General features: G+C 40.0%; 1 long non-coding RNA gene across 2 annotated transcripts; it reads left to right on the top strand.

The window, feature by feature from the left end:
- The first annotated feature begins 16,196 nt into the window (after positions 1–16,196).
- On the top strand, positions 16,197–19,305 carry LOC128147182 (uncharacterized). 2 transcript variants are annotated; one of them, XR_008236954.1, is made up of 3 exons: positions 16,197–16,285; positions 16,377–16,502; positions 16,581–19,305. It is a non-coding gene; the product is annotated as an uncharacterized LOC128147182 (long non-coding RNA). The 2 variants fall into 2 exon arrangements; XR_008236955.1 differs by having other exon boundaries at positions 16,204–16,270.
- Positions 19,306–19,549: the final 244 nt, after the last annotated feature.

Below are 19,549 nucleotides of genomic sequence, written 5' to 3' on the forward strand. Positions count from 1 at the left end.
ATATTCACTAGATTTCCAAGCAAAATGTTAATTCCTTTTCAATGATTGGTCTTTTAATCATACCACCTTATTAATATTCTTATGTTAAAAAAATCATTGGTCAATTTCACTTAACTCTACTGATTGGAATCCTCGATACTCAAATCGAGATGGGAAGGATAAGGGGGTTTCCAAGCAGCAAACTGGTGTCCATGAGGGTTTCCTTAGTTTTTGAAACAAAACATAGAAAGACCAGTACCTTCCTGGTGAGGTTTCTATGGTTTGCTTATTTCAAACTTAACAATACTAAGGTTCCTATGGTCACACATAACACAGTTCCTAAAGTTTCTATGACTACATTTCAAACTTAACACTGCTATACATTATGCTTCACAATTTTCTACTTCTTAATCAAACCAAACTCTTATATATAATTGGATTTTAATTTCTTTATCAAAATATTTTCAACAAAAGCAAATTAAGAGTTTTCTTTTTCTCAAGATTTATTTAGTCCAACTTGTATAGAAACACAAGAGAAACTTATCCCCTAACATCTTTGGCCTAAAACAGTAGTATTCACTCACCTGAAAAACAGATCTGGTAGACAGGGGAAGAGATAGAGTCACAAATGCTATGTTAGACCAAAAACCAAAGTGAAAAGTAGACTTTGTTGTGTTCCCCATTACTGCATAATGAACAGATGCCATCTCCCTCCCTGTCCCTCCTGTGGCATTGTGACAATCTTTTATAAGAGGCCACAGAGCAAAGTTGACACCACACAGTGCTACAAGCTCCATTAACTTCTGCAAGATTTCCCAAGCCCATTATCTCCTACTCTTAGCTCTTTATTCTTTGGAGCCCAGCTCACAGAGAACTAATTTCTGGCAGCTCCTTATTTGTGCTAGGATCTGATATGATCATTGTTTGTGTGGCCCATCTGATTATTTTCTTGCAATTTTATTTACCGTGCAGTAAGACCTAGGAAAGTCCTACACCAAACTGTATAATTTATGAGTTGATTTCTAACACTTGATTGCAAACATGCAGCATGATAAAGAAGATATTTGACATTCTCTTTGCTTTTTATTTAGAGGTAGACCTACAATAATGGACAATCTTAATAAGGTTTTAGGTTAGAATGACTTGTAGCATTTCCTGCGACTGTTTCAGAAGATACAATTCCTATAAGGGGAACAGAGATTAACTCCAGTGCCTATATGGGCACAGAGGAGCATATACCTTTCTATTTTTCTTTTATCTTCTTAAGGCTTACGAATCACTATATTTCCATCATGCAAATTTTGAGGGGTTTGGGGTTTATTTTTAACATATGTTCTGGTTAGTGCAATCTGTTTAAATATTCATTGATGCCCTTTAGGCACTGAACCACTTGCACTGAAAGGCATAGAAAAAAATTTAACTTACATATTGTAGGAATCAGCTACTGGGAACAATCTAAACCCAAACCAAGAAAAGATCAATGATTTCCCTCTTTCTGCCCTGTAATAAATTCCAAATGCCCCGATTCAGCCTTCCTAGTCCACCTGAAAATTGAAGATGCAACTAAAACCATACTGTGACACATGCCTGAACGTATTGTCCCTTCCACTTAAATATACCAAGCCCAAAGGCAGCTGATACATGTATTCTCATAGCTTATCGATCTGAATAACTTTGTGGTGTCTCAATCAAGAATTTGGATTTTCTCTGAGGCATGTGGCTTGGAAATGAATCTGACACAATATAAACCCTTTTGTTATGTAATTGCAGAACTTCATCTCATCTTTCATATAAATACAAAACCTCTCTGCTACTTCTGCCTCACATTCAGTCTAAATATCACTGTCATGTTATATCTTTGCAATGGGTTAATCTGCCTATGCTTTGCACTTGAGAAAGACTAGAAATGGTTGCTTGACTTATTGTCTGGAAATTTGGTACAGGTGTCTCTATTTATGGTCCTGGAAAAAGATAAATGACTTCAGGAAATATAACCACAACGATTTTGTGAAGAATAAACAAAACCACCTGTAAGTAGCAATGAAATGCTGATTTTGATGGGACATGATCAAGTAGGAGTTGTACTCCCAGTCAGAAGCAAGCTAAAAAGTGTTCGTGAAACCATAGTAGCTTTTGATATTAACACGGGTTTCAGAGGAAAGAAGAAATTCCAGTTTTCTTAAGGAAACAAAGTCCAGCTGATCCCACATAGCTTTGCAATGTATAGACAGATATTCAGGAGTGAAAAGCAGGCTGCACCATTTGTCCACGAAAAGCAGTATCATGTGACAAAAGTCTGTATTTTTAATGTGACTACAATTTATAGACTACATAGTCTGGTGTGGTGACAGATGAATACTTCCTCAGCATAGTGTGGGATGATTGTTGATTATGCTAAGGGCTCTGAAAGGAAGGTTTCCATGACAGCATTCTGTGTATCATTGGTATTTTGGAAATAACATTCAGTTTTGATCTCTGACTTCTACAGATTTTGCTGTTCCCATGAAACATTATATTCAAATGGGAAAAAGCCAGGGCTAGCATGCATATTTTACATACAGCCAGGAATGCCTGGAAGTGATATTCCTGTGATAAACTGTAGAACGATGTGATAAACCACAGATCTATTTGATAAATACACCTGTTAAACACCTTTAATTACCTTTTCTACTCTCTGGCCAGTAACCATTCTGTCTCGGGACTTATTCTGAAGTTTTACACTGTTGAACAAGTTCAGACAGCTGGCATTTCGAGTCTGCTGTCTACATTAAAATATAGACTTTTTCTTGAAAACTAACTCTGCCTCAAAGCCCAAGAGAACTTAGTTTCAATCCTGGGCCAAAAAAAAAAAAAAAAAAAGCTTTTCTGTACATTAAAATGTGATGGCTTTTAAAGCACAGCATCTTGCTCCATGGAGCTGAGGATGCATTTAGCGCTGAACACGAGGGCGGAGTTGGGACAGGCAGGGCCTTAAAAATACTTCACATTCAGATGTTCATAAAAGTTGTTCCAAGTAAGTTTTTAATCTGTTTTGCAGCTGTCTTATTCCTCCACATTTGGACAGGGATTTTCCAAGGGGTCTGACAGAGCTAGCTGCCCATCCTATTGAATTTCAGTAGCATTCCACCTCTTAACTCCGACGTGCTGCTCTGAAGGCTGTTAGACATGAAACATAGCCTCCATACATGAATTTAAACTAACACTGAGTATCTGTGATTTTTCAAGAACAAGGCCAAAACACAGATCTTACCTGCAGCAGAGGGAGAGGTCCTGTGTAAGTTTCTGCTAGTTTGGAACTGGGGACTTTTCTAAATCCACCTATGACTCTGATAAAGCAAACTACATTATCACATTATGCATATCTGTCTGTAAGCATGTATGTACAATTGACATACAATAAAATATCTAACTAGTTGCAATCTCCTTAAAGACCTTTTCTCTTAATCCATTTGAATTTCAAAGCATAGCTAAAATTGCAGGAGGATTTTAACTGTATACAAGATTCGAGCTTGAATAAGTGATCCATACGATTCTTAATCTTTTGTGGGAAGCCAGTACTTCTTAATCAGTGTAAAAAAGAATTCAATAATAAACACAAAGAATGGGTGACATTAAAAAAGCATGGATTTTTTAGTACGTTTGGAGGTACGGCACACAAAATTTCCTCTGATAAGGGAAAGAAGATGTACTGTTTCCAAAGTGCAACTTTTATTAATTGATTTGCCCACATTTCTTAGAGGATTATGAGAAAAATCTGAAGGTGTAGTGAATGAACAGTACAGCACTCCTCAGCTACTCTCAGGGACAGAGAAGAGACCTACCAACACACTCCCTTCCTAAAGTGTTTTTCTGTATAAATGTCAGTCAGGAGCATTAACCACTGGTGTCCCTCTTTCATGCATGCTCCTCCATTTCAAGCTCCAAATAACCCAATAAAGTATACCGATGTATGCTTCCGTCCTTACAGATGCTTATCGGTAGTCCTGCACTGTGTCAGGAAAGGAGTTTTGCTGGGCATGGCCATGGAAACGAGCCTTTTGCTCCTCTTTTGAAGAATGTACAGATTTAACTTGTGAAGAGCTCATGTGTAAAGGATGACCTGATATCCTCTGATAACATATAACATGAAATTAGAGCTTCCACTGGAATTAACAAGAGCAAGATGCACTGGTGGCACCACAGATAACCCAAAGCAGCACGCACTTTGCGCTGAGCTATGGTACTGCCTAATGATTAACACAGTAAGAATTTATGTGACAGGCCAGGGCTAAGAGAGAGTCTAAGGCCCTTGGCACAGCCCTAGTGGTGAGGGTACTAAATGTGATAGTAATTTGTCTGTCTCTAAATGTACAGCAAGAGAAGAGTTGAGATAAAGTCCTGAGGAAAAACACACAGGTGAAGTAGGGAGAGGCTAAGTTTATTGTAGCAACTTACTTTATCCAATGCTAGAGGAAAGCAACACTTAATCTTCTTTAGGGTCAGGTAATATGCTCAAGAGCGATGCTTGGTTCTGGTAGCTTTTTTCTTCCAAAGGAAAGGGTGTGGGGGTTTCTGAACTTGTAGCCAGATCTGCTTTGCTGTTCACCAGATTTCTACCCACAAGTCTCATCTTACAGATTTGTTCCATGTTCTTTGCATAAGGTCTTAAAAGAGATTTGGAGGAGTTTGGTCTGGGGGAAGAGGCATGGTCTTCCATTTTTGAGGAATACTGGTAATCGCAAGAGCAGGCAATGGTAAAATAGTTGATGGGATGCTCCTAGAATCTATGTTATGGTCCTGCATGTGGTGCTGTACCTTACTACCTCAGCATATTTATAAAGTGCAGAGCAGCACTCACTTCCATACCTAAGGTTTGTTACTTTACACGAAAGAGCGAATTAAGAGGGAAGAAGAATTTTTCATGCTGCTCAACCATTGTCTTCCCCATTTTTCTCACCAGGCTTTTGTTTATGCTTCGAAAGTGGTCCTTATCCTTGTCTTAAATACAAGAGAGCCATTTTGAGGAGAAAATGGATGTAAGCATTTGCAGACTTTTTGGGATACAGCGAGCTGCAGAGTTTCCCTAGTAAGCATGCACTCTGAGCCCACAGAGAGGGCTTGCACTTTGCCCTGCATCCCCAGCTCCAGAGACCCTTCTCACACAGGGTGGTATGTTACATGCCCTACAGGTCTGACAACTGGCTTCAATCTGTTCCACAGTCTCTTTGCAACATCACTTTGGAAAACACCACCTTGTATAAACCTTGGGAAGACAATCAAACAGAAACCTACAGTCAAGGGCAAAATAACACTGTGCCAATAGCAAGTTTTGATGATAAAGTGTTCCCAACCCAGACAATCTGGATATATATATCATGTTCAAGCCAAAGTCACAAATAAAAAACAAAGTATGAATTAACAAGCTGCAAAGGAAGCCAAAGAGGATTTTGGACTTTCTGCCTTTCTGGATATCCTGGCACTTGACAAGCTTTTGAGCTGAAGGAGGCTGCCTTACCTACACTGGCTTTCCTGCACAGGGAAAGCTGAAGGAAGGCTGCAGAGGGCAGGTACAGCTAGCATCCACGGGCAAAAAGAGCAGCACATGTCAGCAAATTAGAGCATGTAAGTGTGCAAAGCACTTAGATACCTTATTTTAAAAATTAAGTGTCACAGGAAAGTGAAGATAGATGTTATCTTGGGAAGAGTTTTACTTCTCCTCAGAATATGTTGGCAGCATAGACCCTGTTGTTGTGTACTTAGCAAGTTTCCCTAAAATCAAAACCTTAAATAAACTGCAAAGTATGCCAATATTTCTTCAGCTCAGAGATGGGATTCCCTTCTATTTTTTTTTTTTACCAATGAAAAGTGCAATGAACACCTGAGCTATAGAAAATACACTCTAAAACCCCAGCTTTCAAACAGACACCAGTTTAGAGAAGCTGGTAAATTCCTATGGCTCCCTACTTGTTTTGGCTCCTCTGCCTGACTGCAATGGGAGCTAGCTATGTAATATCTGATGCCTACAATTCACTCAGCAGCAGCTATTCTGCTTTTTTTCAAAAGATAATACCATGCAACTCTAATCAGTGTTGATGTAGATCAATATGAGCTTTGCTTTCATTATATTTAAAGGGACACACGATTTATTGATTTGTGTATCAAATTTTAGCACATATATTTTCTGTTTTGTCTGCAGTCAATCTGCTATATAATGCACAGTGGATCTGTAGATCCAAAACGTCATTCCGTACAAAAACAGAGTAATACCAGGAAGATGATTAAGCAGCTATATTGGCATAGGACACATTTATTTTATGTTGTCTTCAAGTTTGTAGTATGTAGAGATCTCTACTTGAACACAACGAAATAAGTTAGTGCCCTGCAAAAATCATTAAATCTGAACATCCTTGCTTTCAAGGGTTGTATAACATTGTTGCTTACTGGACTTAAACATGATGTGCTATTTCTAGATATTTAAAAATAATTTAAATTTAAAAGCTAATTTATCTTGTGGTGACAATTAGTTGAAACCAACAAAGAGCTGGTTAAAAAACAAAGGCCACACACTGTGCTGCCATATATCCTTTGCCTTTTTCTTCTTTTTTTTTTTTTTATAACCATGTGATCTGATTATACATCTGACATGAGCTGATCACTGGAGTCAGGAGTTAGGTAGGATTCACCTCACTGGCCATGTATAGACATGTATACATTAGAGATTTAGTCTAACAACTATCTAGGCTCCCTCTATAGTCAATGCAGTAGGACAGGCAGCTCAGTCTACCCCATCTCCATCTTGGGATCCTCTTCAATGACCAGCTCCACCTAGATGGCTAACCTTGGCTACATACCTGAAATTTATAAAGACAAATAGAGAAGGTATGAATCCCAGTTGCAGTGAGAGCTGTTGATTTTACTTAAAATCAACTTTGCTTAATTTCACAGGTTTGACCCAGCCCCAGAACCTTGCTTCAGCGATGCATTACACCTAATTTCCGTAAGATTAGTGCATTCTTACAGTCAGGCAAATGCAAAAGGGACTTGCTGAATCATGCCCTCAGTCAAAAAGATAGACCGATGTTCACTTGTTAAAGTTTGTATAAATCATATGCCATCCGTACCAGGATTAATTAACACAGTATTAAGGATAAAGAGCAGACCTACAGCTTTTAGCTGGGCTTTTAGAACCGTTGACCTTTCCTACTCCCAGTTGAAGTGCAGAAATATCACTCAGATTTATTTCCACTTGGAAACAAGGTAAAGGAACATGGAAGATAAGTTAATACTTACGAATGACAGTATGATTGTCCACTATGGAGTTGTCATCACCCACTAATAATTTGTTTTTCCAGGGCATAAAGCACATCCATTAGGTGTGTCCTGCATATTAGCAATGCTGGAGTTGGGGACAGAGAACACCGGTTTTACTTTTGTTGTGTGAATAAAAACACGATCCTATGTGAATGACTCACTGCTGTTGTGTAAACTTTTAAGCATCTTTGCGTGAAAGATGAAGGCATTTTACATGAGTCCACTTGAATCAGTGCTGTCCTCTCAAGCTTGAGGACATTGTTCTGAAGCAGACAGACTTGAAACGCAACAAGTTTTGAGCTAATGTGTTACTGGAAAAGAAATCCACTAAAGATCAGCTAATAAGTATTCTTTACTCCAGTACACAATTCAGCTTGGCCATGGAAATGCCTCTGGTTAGGATTTCTTTTTGAACTTTAGCTCCAGTTACACAGCATTCCTGAGGGCAGGTGTGGTCATTCTAAACCCATTTTAGGGAAGTGGTAGGTCTGAAACATACCCCAAAGGGCAGTTAGTTTCATGGCGATATTTTTGAGAAGCTGTTTCAACAATAACAGATGAATCAATTTCTTCACTTATTATTTGCAGGCTTAAAGAGAAACGCTTTTTTTCCCCTGCCTCCATTTTTCACTGAACTTGACCTGCCAGGACTAAAGTGTGCTCCTATGAATCCCCCCTCACCACCTCTGCCCAGCATTACTGCCAGAGTTGCTGTCGGCGGCTGGGTGCACTGCACTGCTCCTGTCCTCTGCTCAGCCGCGTCTGTTGCTTGGACTGCTAGGGGAGGAGAGGAGCTACCCTGGGAGCCCACAGATGCCCTGCCTGCCAGGCGCTTCACTCCGAGATTCCCCTCTCCTCTTTATGGCTACTGGCCATGCTCCCACATATGGCCTGATGGATCTAGAGGAGCTACTTGGCTCACAGGGCAGTACACGTGCTTTGCCTTGGGGGAGGTGGTGTGTAGGGAGCCTGGGAAGTGGAGAGGTCTAGAGGAATCCTATTTGTAAGAACTGATAGATTCCTTTGTCACAAGACTGAAAGTACGTATGGCCTTTATAAACTTAGGGCTATTATTTCTGGCACTGGTTCCCACTCTCTCACCAATCGTGGAAACCATATTAGCAGGTACTGCACAGATTTCAGCAATCACAGTCAAGCAGGAAAAATCTTGCAAAAAATTATCATCGTACATATGCAGTCTTGCCTAAGAGGTGACACAAGAAAGATGCCACAAACTTGAGAGAAAAAAACTCGTTTAACAGGCCCTTATTCTTTAGTCATCCAGGACAATGTGTTTCTCTGTTGGCTTTGCTTCCCTGGGCAACTGTGCTGAAGCTGGAACACTTCCTTCACACAGCCCAAATGCCGGTTTTCATTTTGTAGAGCTACGCGATTTGATTTGCTTTGGTGGTTCAAAAGTTCAATGGGAAAGAGCTCCCGTGGAGAGGAGAGCGTGAGCAGCTCACGCCAACAAATGGGTGCTTGCCTTGGAAAACAGCACATGTCTGTTCGCATGCATCCAAACTGCAGGCTGCTAAAGCATCCCGCTGAGAGCGAGCCTGGCAGGGGAAGCGACTTTACAGACCTTTGAGTCACCAGGAGTAACACAAACAAGAGCCAGAAAAAACATTTTGCTATTTAAAAGGGAATCATTATATAGTGTTTGATAAAGTTTATTGTACCAATTCGTGGAATCAGGAGGGAGAACAGTACCCACTTGTCTGAGGAAAGCATTCAGATGTAAAATCTGACCTCAGTTCTGTGTTCTTGTTGTGACCCAAGAGAGACAAAAGGATTCACAAAACCCACAGCTAAGGAAGGGGAAAGAAAAGCTGGTAGCTGAAAGAATCCGAAGTGCTGCATAAGGACAGTCACAGTGTGCGAGTCTGAAGGGAATCACCCATGTCCAAGTCCACGACCAGGGCAAAAATTAATACAAAGACAGCAGTACTTGGGAGGTTTCGATTATTGTGCCTTGTTAAGGTCAAGCAAAAGTATTTTCAGAGCAAATGAATAAAGGTAAAACATACTATTCTTTTTTTACAAAAAGAGGAGGTCAACGCAGTGTTATTCCACAAGCACTATACATGACAAAGAAATACTTTCCTCAAAAATAAAGCATCCTGCCCTGCTCCTACTACAGTCAGAGACCTCACTAAGGGAGAAGAATTAGACCTATACAGTAAGCACAGATAAGAATTTTTCCACACCAGCCTACTACGTTTATATGGCATCTCTTATCATGAAGGGTTTGAAAGATATTTAACATGCTCTGCAGTGTTAACAGGACCTTTCAGCTACCAATATATACACGCTTCCCTATCATACCACAGCAACGGCCACTCCCTCTGCCTGGAAATGCTTCTCTGTGGTGGGACAGGAGAGCTCACAGCACGCAGGCACACCGCTCTGGCAGGCGAAGAGCCTTGCAGCGGATCCTCCCAGCACACACACTGCCAGCTCTGCCCCCAGCACTCGCATTGGCTTCTCAGAGAGCACCCTAGCAACCTCACCATCTTAAATTTTACTTGCCAGAATATTTTACATATAAACCCTCACGGCTTTCTCCTGCACACACCTCACCACTTGCATGAAAAAGCATGTGTGTGGCGGATGTTAGCCCTGCTGCTCTACAGCTCTTGGAGGCACTCAGGAAGGGAGAAGGGGAGGGCAGCGCGCAAATCAACGTTGCTTGGCAGGCAATGATGTCCTTGATGCTATATAATCCATCTGCCCACCCAAAGGTACGCTGAAACCCAGCTAACCATAAGACTTTTCTAAAGCACCTCTCCTTGCACATGGTTCATACAAGAACTGCATGGAATAGTAGTACATCCTGGGGCACCATGTTGTGCATAAGCTACCAAAGAAGCTGCACAACCTGCTGAGCTCGAGCAGACACAGAGAAATGATTTAGTAGGGCACACCCAGCCTTTTGAGCCCTGTGCTTAAAAAGACTGTTTATAACCTCTTTCACCCCTGCCCCTAACATAATATGAGATAATTTGAATGGTCAAGCCAGATGCTGGTAGAGAATATTGTGAGGTCAAAACCTTTTATACATTGTGGTTGGGGAAAAAAAAAAAAAGCAGCAGTTACTAAACTCTGTGGTTTACATAAAGTGCTCGTAGTGTTATTTTTTAAAGGCACACCAGTCCTAGAAATATTCAAGTTGGGTGGTCAGTATTTTTATTTCAGTCTCAAGCAACTGGTGGAAAATAGGAACAGACAAGCCATGAAAGCTTAAGCCTACCTTTGGCTGTTTTTCTGGCAAGAAAACACTGCTCAGCCTGAAAATGCTGCCATAGTCTACAAGAAGAAAACTGTGCATGAAAATGTATCTCAGAGTATGTGTCAGTTTTAATGTACGAGCCCTTTATCATGAGGCAGAACTAAGAAAAAACTCCAAAACCACTGAGGGCATTGTGGCATTTTTTTTCCTAGACAGTAACAAAACTCCTGCATGTTGCTATTTGTGGTTTATTATGCGTCTGTGCATCAGGAGCATGTGAATTTTGATTTGTAATTGTTCAGACACAGGACAGGAAACCTGAGCAAAGGATAGGCTTTATTTCTGCTCTGAAACTGTCTTTTTTGCTGGCCTGAGATTGTTGAGAAATGACCCCCAAATCCTGGAATGATACTCTGTGTTCTTTTATCAAACAAGCTGCAAATACACTATGAGGAAAATTATGTCAGAAATCACCTTTAGCCACTTTACTCACTTTCAACCTTTTCCCCCACCACTTTACAAATAAAAAAAAAAAAATGTTTCTAACAGTAAGGATAGCAAAGCTCTTGAGAAGTTACCCGGGAAAGAAATGCTGCAGGGTTTAAAGAGAAGCTTAAACAAACACATATCAGAAATGTGTTTAAAGCTGCGGGAGCTCAGCCAGAGCTGCTACTTTGCAGCTGGGGAGACAGTGGACAGCTGTAAGGGCTGTCAGGGTGGCACTTGAAGGTGAAAGAGCCCAACATCTCCTCTTGTGCCTTCGCCAAGGCGGGAGCTTTGGCTTACTTGCTGGGGGAAGTCCCAGAACTGACAGAACCCTAAACCAGCCTAAGCTGAAATTTTAGCTCTGCCACGATGTATTTTGCTCATTATAACAATAAAAACCTAAGGGGTATTAAAAGGAGAAGAATCACCACTCAGCATTGGTCATGGGGTGTTCATAAAGCTTTGTAGGTTCAATTGGGTTCAAACCAATGTTTAGCTACTTTACTGACAAAATTGGTTTTCCTGCTTGCTTGTTTTGAATATTCGTACTTCTTTGGTTGCATCTTATTTATTTGTCTGCATAGCATGCCATCTCTCTCCACGGTTAGGTTCCAAGAAAAAGAAAGATTGTGCATGGGAAGAACTGAAGAACTCTACCTCATCCTCAGAATCTTTCCTCTAAAGGCTTGATTGCATTCAAGAGGTGCCTAATGCACACAGGCAGCCATTTTCTTTCAAACACAGCTATAGCTGCTCAGTTTCTAGAGTTCACTTGTGGTCGGTTCATCATAAATACTGCGGAGTTCCTTCCTCTGCCTGCAAAGGGACAGTTCTGTGTCCTCATTTTCACTATTAGGACGTTTTTGAAAAAATCTCCATTATTTAGTACTTTGAAAGCATGCTGTCTCTTCAAGCATAAAATGTTGGCACTGATATACCCTGTGGGGTTTTATACAGTAATTTGATCAGATTATTTTGTTTGAAACTATTGTTCTAAATACAATCAGAGATTTCTGGTTCTTGGATTGTGTTCATTTTGGCCTCATCACAGCTAAAATTCTGACTTGAAGCCCATATAAATATTTGCCCTTTTAGCATTTATTTTGATTCTAATCATATTCATGGAGTTTGTTTGATGGCTTTTTTAAAGAAGAAAATTACTCATAAATCAGATTAAATAGATCACTTTGCTACACAGTTTTGCGATGAATCTCTGTTCTGCAGAGGAAAATATTATTGCCAGATTTTTCCTGCAACCTCTGTAAACATTTACTTTACTGTCCTATAATTGCTTTAACATACATTTTCATGCACAAGCTAACTATTCTCCATTAATTTTATTAGCAGGAAGATTCTGCTTAATGTTCAAACTCCATAAAGTTGTACACTCATTCTCGTTTATTTATATACCCCAATCAGTCTTGGCAGATTCAGTACTGTTCTTTGCAGACAGGCTAACCTCCATCTACCAAAGTAAGCCTTGCTATGAAATGCAAGTTTTAGGAGCGTACCCCAAGCCTATTCAGAAAAGATCCATTTCAGCCTTTAAGCACGTGCATCTCTGACACTGATTTATCCAGGAACAGCGTTTGCATGTTCACGTCTGGGGGCAGATTTTGGCTTCAAATTTGGGTGAGATGAATGGCTGGCAAATTAATATATGCCTGGTTTAAAAAAATGGAGCTCATGTTTTTCTGAACAAAAACAAAATTCATTTTTGGATCAACCTCATCTTGTGGACTGACTCTCCCCACATTCACACGTGTGCTTTGGCGAACACATTTTGTAGTGAACTAACTTAGTACAATAATATGGAGCCTTTTAACTCAATATTTCTGGTTCAGATGAATAATTTTTCAGTGTGTTCATAGTGGCAGGCATTCTCTTTTTCGCAGTGTATGTAACAAAAGTTAGCATTCACTGTGATGTGAAGCCTACACACTGCAGTGCTGTAATGTTTCTGAGAGATAGGCAAAGGCAAGGGAGGGGAAGGGACAGCAAGCACCAGTAGAGAGCTCCCAGCCTGCGGCAATGTATAGCTCCCAATCTGCATGCACCATGTGTGGTTTATGTAAGATGTAGCACATAGTTTGAGACCACTTATTTTAAAATATTGACACAGACATTTATCACAATTATCATGAATTATTGCCTGCCTTGCCAGTTTCTCCAGTAATCAGTGAATGGTTCTGAAACTATGAAAATAGTCTCAGTGCAATGGATGGTTTATTGTGGTCAGGACTGAAACACTGGAAAACCTACAGTATTGCTAATTCAGTGCAGCTGCTCTGCAAAAGCACACATGACTTTGGTAACCTGGCTTTGGGCTTGAAAATGCAGGGCCTTTCAGAAGACACAAATCCCCAAATTAAAATGTGAGAACTGTTACACCGCAAATATCTTTTGCCATATGGCACACATGCATCAGGAGCTATCTGAGATTCTCCAATACATCACTCAAAATCCTCTTCAGTGTCTTTGCTCTGAAAATACTTTGTTGAGAAAACTAAGTATACGTTGTCAGAAGACACCTAATTTTTACCAGAGCTTTGAGGAGAGGGAGAAGGAATTTATCAAAAGCACGTTTTTTAAAGGAAGCTTCAGAATTTTTTCTAATTTTACAATTTTTTTGTTTTTCCAGAAAATAAAATCATGTTTCAGCCAGTTCAACTTATTATACAGTAACAGAATGTGCTGGAGTTCATCATTATACCCAAAGTGTGAAGTTTCTAGCATTCTTTACCCTATATACAGGTGTGCCTATTCTAGAAAGATACAAATAGAGGGCCAGAAGGGAAACAAGAAGATCTTGTAGCCAGACCTGCTTATTAAAGTCTCCAGAACTGAATCTAGTGACTTTTTGTCAGACTAAAGCACGTTATGCTGAAAGGCAGTCAGTAAGGAACTGGATACTTAAGCAGAATATATCACTTTCTTTGATATCTTGTTCCAATTGTAAATCATTGTTCCTGTTAAACATTCCTGACTTATTCACTCATTGGGCTGCAGCTTCCAGCTGATGATCCTCCTCATGCCTTTCTCCACTAGATTCAAGAGCCCGTTAGAACACATTAAAGTATTTATATGTTGTAAACAAGTTGCCCCTCAAGCCTCTTCCTAATAAACTAAATAGATGGAGCTCTTTAAACCTCTCCATGGAAGGCATTATCTCTAGCCCTTGAATCAGTTTGGGAATTCTTACCACACTCTGCTGTTTCCTAGCTGCTGCTTTTTTTAATTTCTCCTTTTTTTAACCATGATCAAATCATCTTCCCCAATACCAATTTACCAAAGGTATACAAAACAGTATCACCCAATTTTTCCTACTTAGTATGTCTCCTTTAGCCATCTGTGGATTTTTTTTTCCAGTGCTGAATACGTGTGGGGAGTTGTACATGGAATATCGTCTTAGTTGCCTGTCATATTCAGCAATAGGCACAGCACCCCTTTCCATACATGTAGCTCGTAATCCTTGTTCCTAAAGATGTATTCTTCCAATGAATCAGTTAATCAGTTTAGCAAGTGGCTCGGATATCTCTGATACCCTGCTCATCCTGTTATTTAATATTCTACCAGTCACTGTGTTATCCCATTTTTAATGCTTACTCTCAGATTATTGAGAAATTGTGCCTACCATTTAGCCTGTTCATCATTCACTGAAGTGCACTTTACAGGTTCGATGTTGCAATGCTAAGTGATAAAAATATACATCTCAGACAAAAAGTAAAATTACCTCAGAGGATGAAATCAGGTTTGTCTGACCACGTTAATTACACTCTTATTCTTCAGTTCTCTCTGTTGGAAATTTTTTTGCCAAGATTTTTCTTGCCTTCCTCTACAAAATGAGAACTAGTCCATTTTTTGGAAATGTCACTAAGCAAATTCCCTGGTCTTGCAGAATGATGGTGATATTCTTGATCTCTTCCACTCCTCTTTTGCATTTCAAAACTTTTAATGTATGCTGTTTGATTTTCCCCCACTTTTACATTCTGTATTTCTAATTCCTTAATTTTTTCTCCTAAAGTAGAATAAGCTTTTGGCCAAAACAATATTTTCACATTGCCAAGGAATATCGGCTTTTTGGCCATCTAGAAAAATCTTAGAGGTCTTTGAGATTTCTTTGACATTTTTCTCTGTATGTGTACACATACACACACACACACACATATCATATTTGTCCTTATTTTTCTTCAGCGCTAATAAAGCAGACCTTGGGAATTACCCACCATAGACAACAGCAGTTGGGACTGGTCCTCTTTCTGTCCATTATTGATGTAATCAGGCCAGTATTACCAGCTTCTGTGTAAACACTGATTTCTGGCCCACCAACTAACTCCCTCCCTCCTTAGAACTTAGGCTCAAAATGCAGCTACTGCGTATAAAGAGCAAGAAATTTTGAAATAGAAAATTTGCCTTTACAATTAAGAATTTTAATAATGCTCCACTTTGGGTGCCTAAGAACTTCGACATATGAGCTTAAGGCTAAAATTGACCTTCTCCCATAAGACCTGATTTTTTTTCACCACATTTTGGAGAAGAACTTAGGAAATTGTGTGTCGTGTTCTCCCATTTTATTTATGACCCACAAAAGGTTCCCCACCAGTAACTTCTGATGGGCTTTGCAGCAGTAATGCATTTGAATCAGAACTAATCTGTTCTCATTTGCCAATTTAATTAATACAAGCAAAGTTCTCTATAATATTCCACTTAACAGGCACATGCATCATCAGAAAACTAATTCAGATCCATCCCCTTCCAGGTTCCCAATTTTCCCTAAATATTATCTGAATTCTGTGCAGACCAAAGGCTTTTGATAAACTTGGCAAATTAAATGGTTTCAGTTACTTTAGCACAGATTGCTACATTCTTTATGGCTTAAAATCCTATCTGTAAAAATCCGTATGACTTAGAAGCACTGTCATAGAAGAAAAAGAATAAGCTGCTTATGATAGTTTGAAAGTCATATTAGATTACAGTAGAATTTAACAGTTTTTCTAGAGGAAATCCACATGTGTGTCAATTGTAGCAGCTCGAATTGGGTCTTCTGGTTATTTATGTAGTTGGGGTAAAGACAAAATTCACTGCACAAGCTGAAGCTGGGAAGGTAGCTGCCATGTTCCCCAGCACAGCCCTCCCTGGCAGCGCAGCAGCCTGTTGTGCTTCTGCAGCTCTCCCACCCACCCGTGCTCAGTGCTTTTTTCACAAGCGAAGCGCAACTGGAAAACTGCCAGGCCAGAACCCTCCACAGTCCAGGGAATTTTTCTCTTACTATGCTGTCACTAGGTGCAAAGCTGCATGGTTTGTTTTATGAATGACTAATACATTCTGTGAGTATTTCTATTTTTATTCATTGTTTCAACTCACAGATTATATAAATGTGTTGCTACAGCTTCACATGCAACACAGGAAAACTGAGTTTTCAAGAAGGTTAATCTGGACGCTCAACAAAGAAAACAGTGACAGCAGAGAAGAGCTAACATGAAAAGGAGATGGAGGCTCAGATCAGTGCGTAAAGGTAAGATCAGGAGACAACATGATTTACTATCTATTAGCTATGTAATTTTTGCCTGTAATTGCCTTCTTTCATTCTCAGTGCCAAGCGACACTAAATGTATGGACAGACCTGATAAACATGAGATTGAAGACGGAAGGGAATACAAGATTTACCTAGCCTAAGTGCCAAGCCCCTGACAAAAAATCCAGTCCTATTAAAAACAATAGCCTTGGCAATCCCAGTTGATTGCTAAAATGGACAGCTTCCTGGTACTTTTCCTGATACCATGCTGGCAGTTGCTGGGGCCTCACTGTTAACATGTAGGAGGAGTATTTTGATCACCATGTACTGATGTGGTAACGCACGGCTCCGTAACTCTGCGTTGAGCACCAGCTTCTCCCCTGCATCAGCTAGAGGCCAGGAGAACAGCCTGCACTCCCAAGGTCAGCCTGGGAGAATGGAAACCATCTCACAGCCTGGAGAAAGCAGCTTTGCTTTTAAGAGGTATTGCATTCAGAGCTTCTTTACCCTGTCAATTGCCAGCCTAAAATGACTAGGTAATTATTGTTGAAAGTCCAGCTTTCCCGCAAATGCAGCCTAACCCAATAGCTCAGGAATGCACTGAGCACAAACGAAGGAAGATGTTTTGCAAAAATTGGTATGTGCTTTGATACACTGCTGCCTGGTGAGTACAGTGAGGCATTGGGGGTACTTTAGTGTTTGAAAGCAGCTTTGTGCGTAAGAGCAAAAAATATGCACTGAAAATTACCTCCTTTTCAGGTGAGACATGTAGTAGGGGCACATGCAAACCATGCCATGCATTGCTTGTTTTTACCGAGACTGCATCAACTGGGAAAATATTTCAGAACATCTGATACAATCAGAGAGCTCCCATCAGGCTTTCAGACAAGGATGGATGTCATCAAGCCAAGCCATGGGATCAACACCAGTGGTTAAATTGACAGCATAAAATGGAAAAAAAGACAAAGAAGGAGGAGTGGAACACCCATAATAAAAACATTATGGCAAATAGATAATAAAGAAATTTGATCATAGCTAACAATGAACAGGAACCAGCATCTGCACTGAAGCAGAAAAAGCAGTGAGTGAACACAACAAGACCAGTGACTGTGACTGCAGACTTGCTGAACTCATTGAAAGCCATGACAAGAAAGGTATAGGCACCTTATGCAAGATTTATGATGCTGTCTGCAGGAGAAGGTTTGAAGCAAACACTGCCAAAGGAAGCAAGCAAGAATTAAAATGATATTACTTAAAATGTGTGTAAACAAAGTACATTGGCAAATAAAGAAGCCATGGGAATACCATAGGAAGTATCCTAGACATAGGGTTAGAAAACACTGTATCAGCACTCTGCCCTACACCAGGAATCATGAGGAAAGGACATTGACAAACAACTGCATGCATAGTCAAGTAAATCAATTTTTCTACTTGTGTACATCACAGAAAGCTGCAGCAAAGAGGTTCTTGTGTATTTTTCACCCTGCTGTGCTGTCTGCATTTTAGCTGGGAAACCACAATTCAGAACAGAAAGGTAGAATAAAAATGTGAAGCACTGGTGCCAAAGTAACAAATTGGAAGGCCTGAGAAATAGTGATCAGCAAAATACATGTGCTGGAGCAGACAGACATCTGACCCAATTTTTAAACCCACAGTTTTCCCAAAGCTTACTTATGTATTAGCCAGAGAGAAGACATAAGGTGAAATATGTGTTATTTTTTTCTTTTAATATATGCTCTTCTCAAAAACTGAAAGTTCTGTGCTGTAATTGGCACTACTCAAAGTGTATTTCCTTTTTGAAGTCAGTGACAAGTTGAAATATCAGTCTTCTCCATGACCTATAGTCACTCTCTGAAACAACAAGCTATGCGAGTTATTTTCAAGGCCGGTTGTTACTTTTGGCTGTTGCAGAAATTTTTCACCCCTGTTTTTTCAAATTGAACTGGACACTTTCAACTGACATGACAAACTTTAGGCAGGGTGTCTTGAATCCCTACCTCCTCCAGCCTTCATGCTGTCTGAAGAATTACCATGGCCAGAAAAGGCTGGTTTCCTTTCGCAAGCTGCAGGCACGACAAGCCAGCAGTGATTGCAAGGAACAGGAACAAACTCCTGCTCGCAGGCTAGTTCCTGATGAACAGCAGAAAAGGACTGTCTGCAAAGGCGTCTTATTACACTAGAGTAAAAAAAAGCTGTGCTAATAACACAAATAAATTTGTACTGTACCCACAAAGGAAATAAAAAGTTTTTTGCCCATGTCTTGACATTTACCATTTTGGTAAATGCCTTGCACCCAAACATCACTGCTCTTCTGTCCTCTTACGTTCCCTTTTAGCTGTTTTCTGTGACATGTTGGTGGTACCCCCCTGCTCTGTTTTGGAATGACAACTTGTTTTAGTGGGGTGTGACCAGCCGGTCATCTGGCAAGCACTCGCAAAGACTCTAATCCAAAAAGCCAATCTCTTCCTAGCTCCAAATCTGCAAGGCTTTAATGAGGTCTTGTGGAGAAGCAGCAGTTATCAGAGATTCATTAAAGATGAGGACATCCTTGCATAGCTACTAATTGCTTTAACTCACTAGCTCGTGTTGTTTGTGAAAACTGGAGCCTGCCAAGCAATGCTCTCAATTTAAATTGTTGCACTGCTTTGTGCCTGCTTTGAAACTTTCCCACTCTGCCCATGAATCAAAGCACATAATGGATTTATTTTCTTTTTTATCACAACAGAAGAGACTTATTCTGCTGGGGTCTGTGCACACCTTTGTCTAGATAAATATTCAACTACTGAAAGCCATGCTATTGTAAACTTTCTGAGGAATAATTATAAGGGTATCATCAATAATATGTTCCTGTATAGTGTTTAAGCACTGGACTACACCCTTTCTAAACATTGACGTTGCAAATATTTTGCTGCTGCAGGTCTGATTAAAATTAGAGTAAAAGCCTAGCCTTTCAAGAAGAGATGTGGCAAATCACTACTTGATGAAAATGTATTTCCTCAGTGAAGTCAGAAAGCCTCTGGCATATATTAGTTTTGATCTTATTAAAA

This window comes from Harpia harpyja, chromosome 10 (genome assembly GCF_026419915.1).
Source record: "Harpia harpyja isolate bHarHar1 chromosome 10, bHarHar1 primary haplotype, whole genome shotgun sequence".
NCBI classification, from domain to species: Eukaryota; Metazoa; Chordata; class Aves; order Accipitriformes; family Accipitridae; genus Harpia; species Harpia harpyja.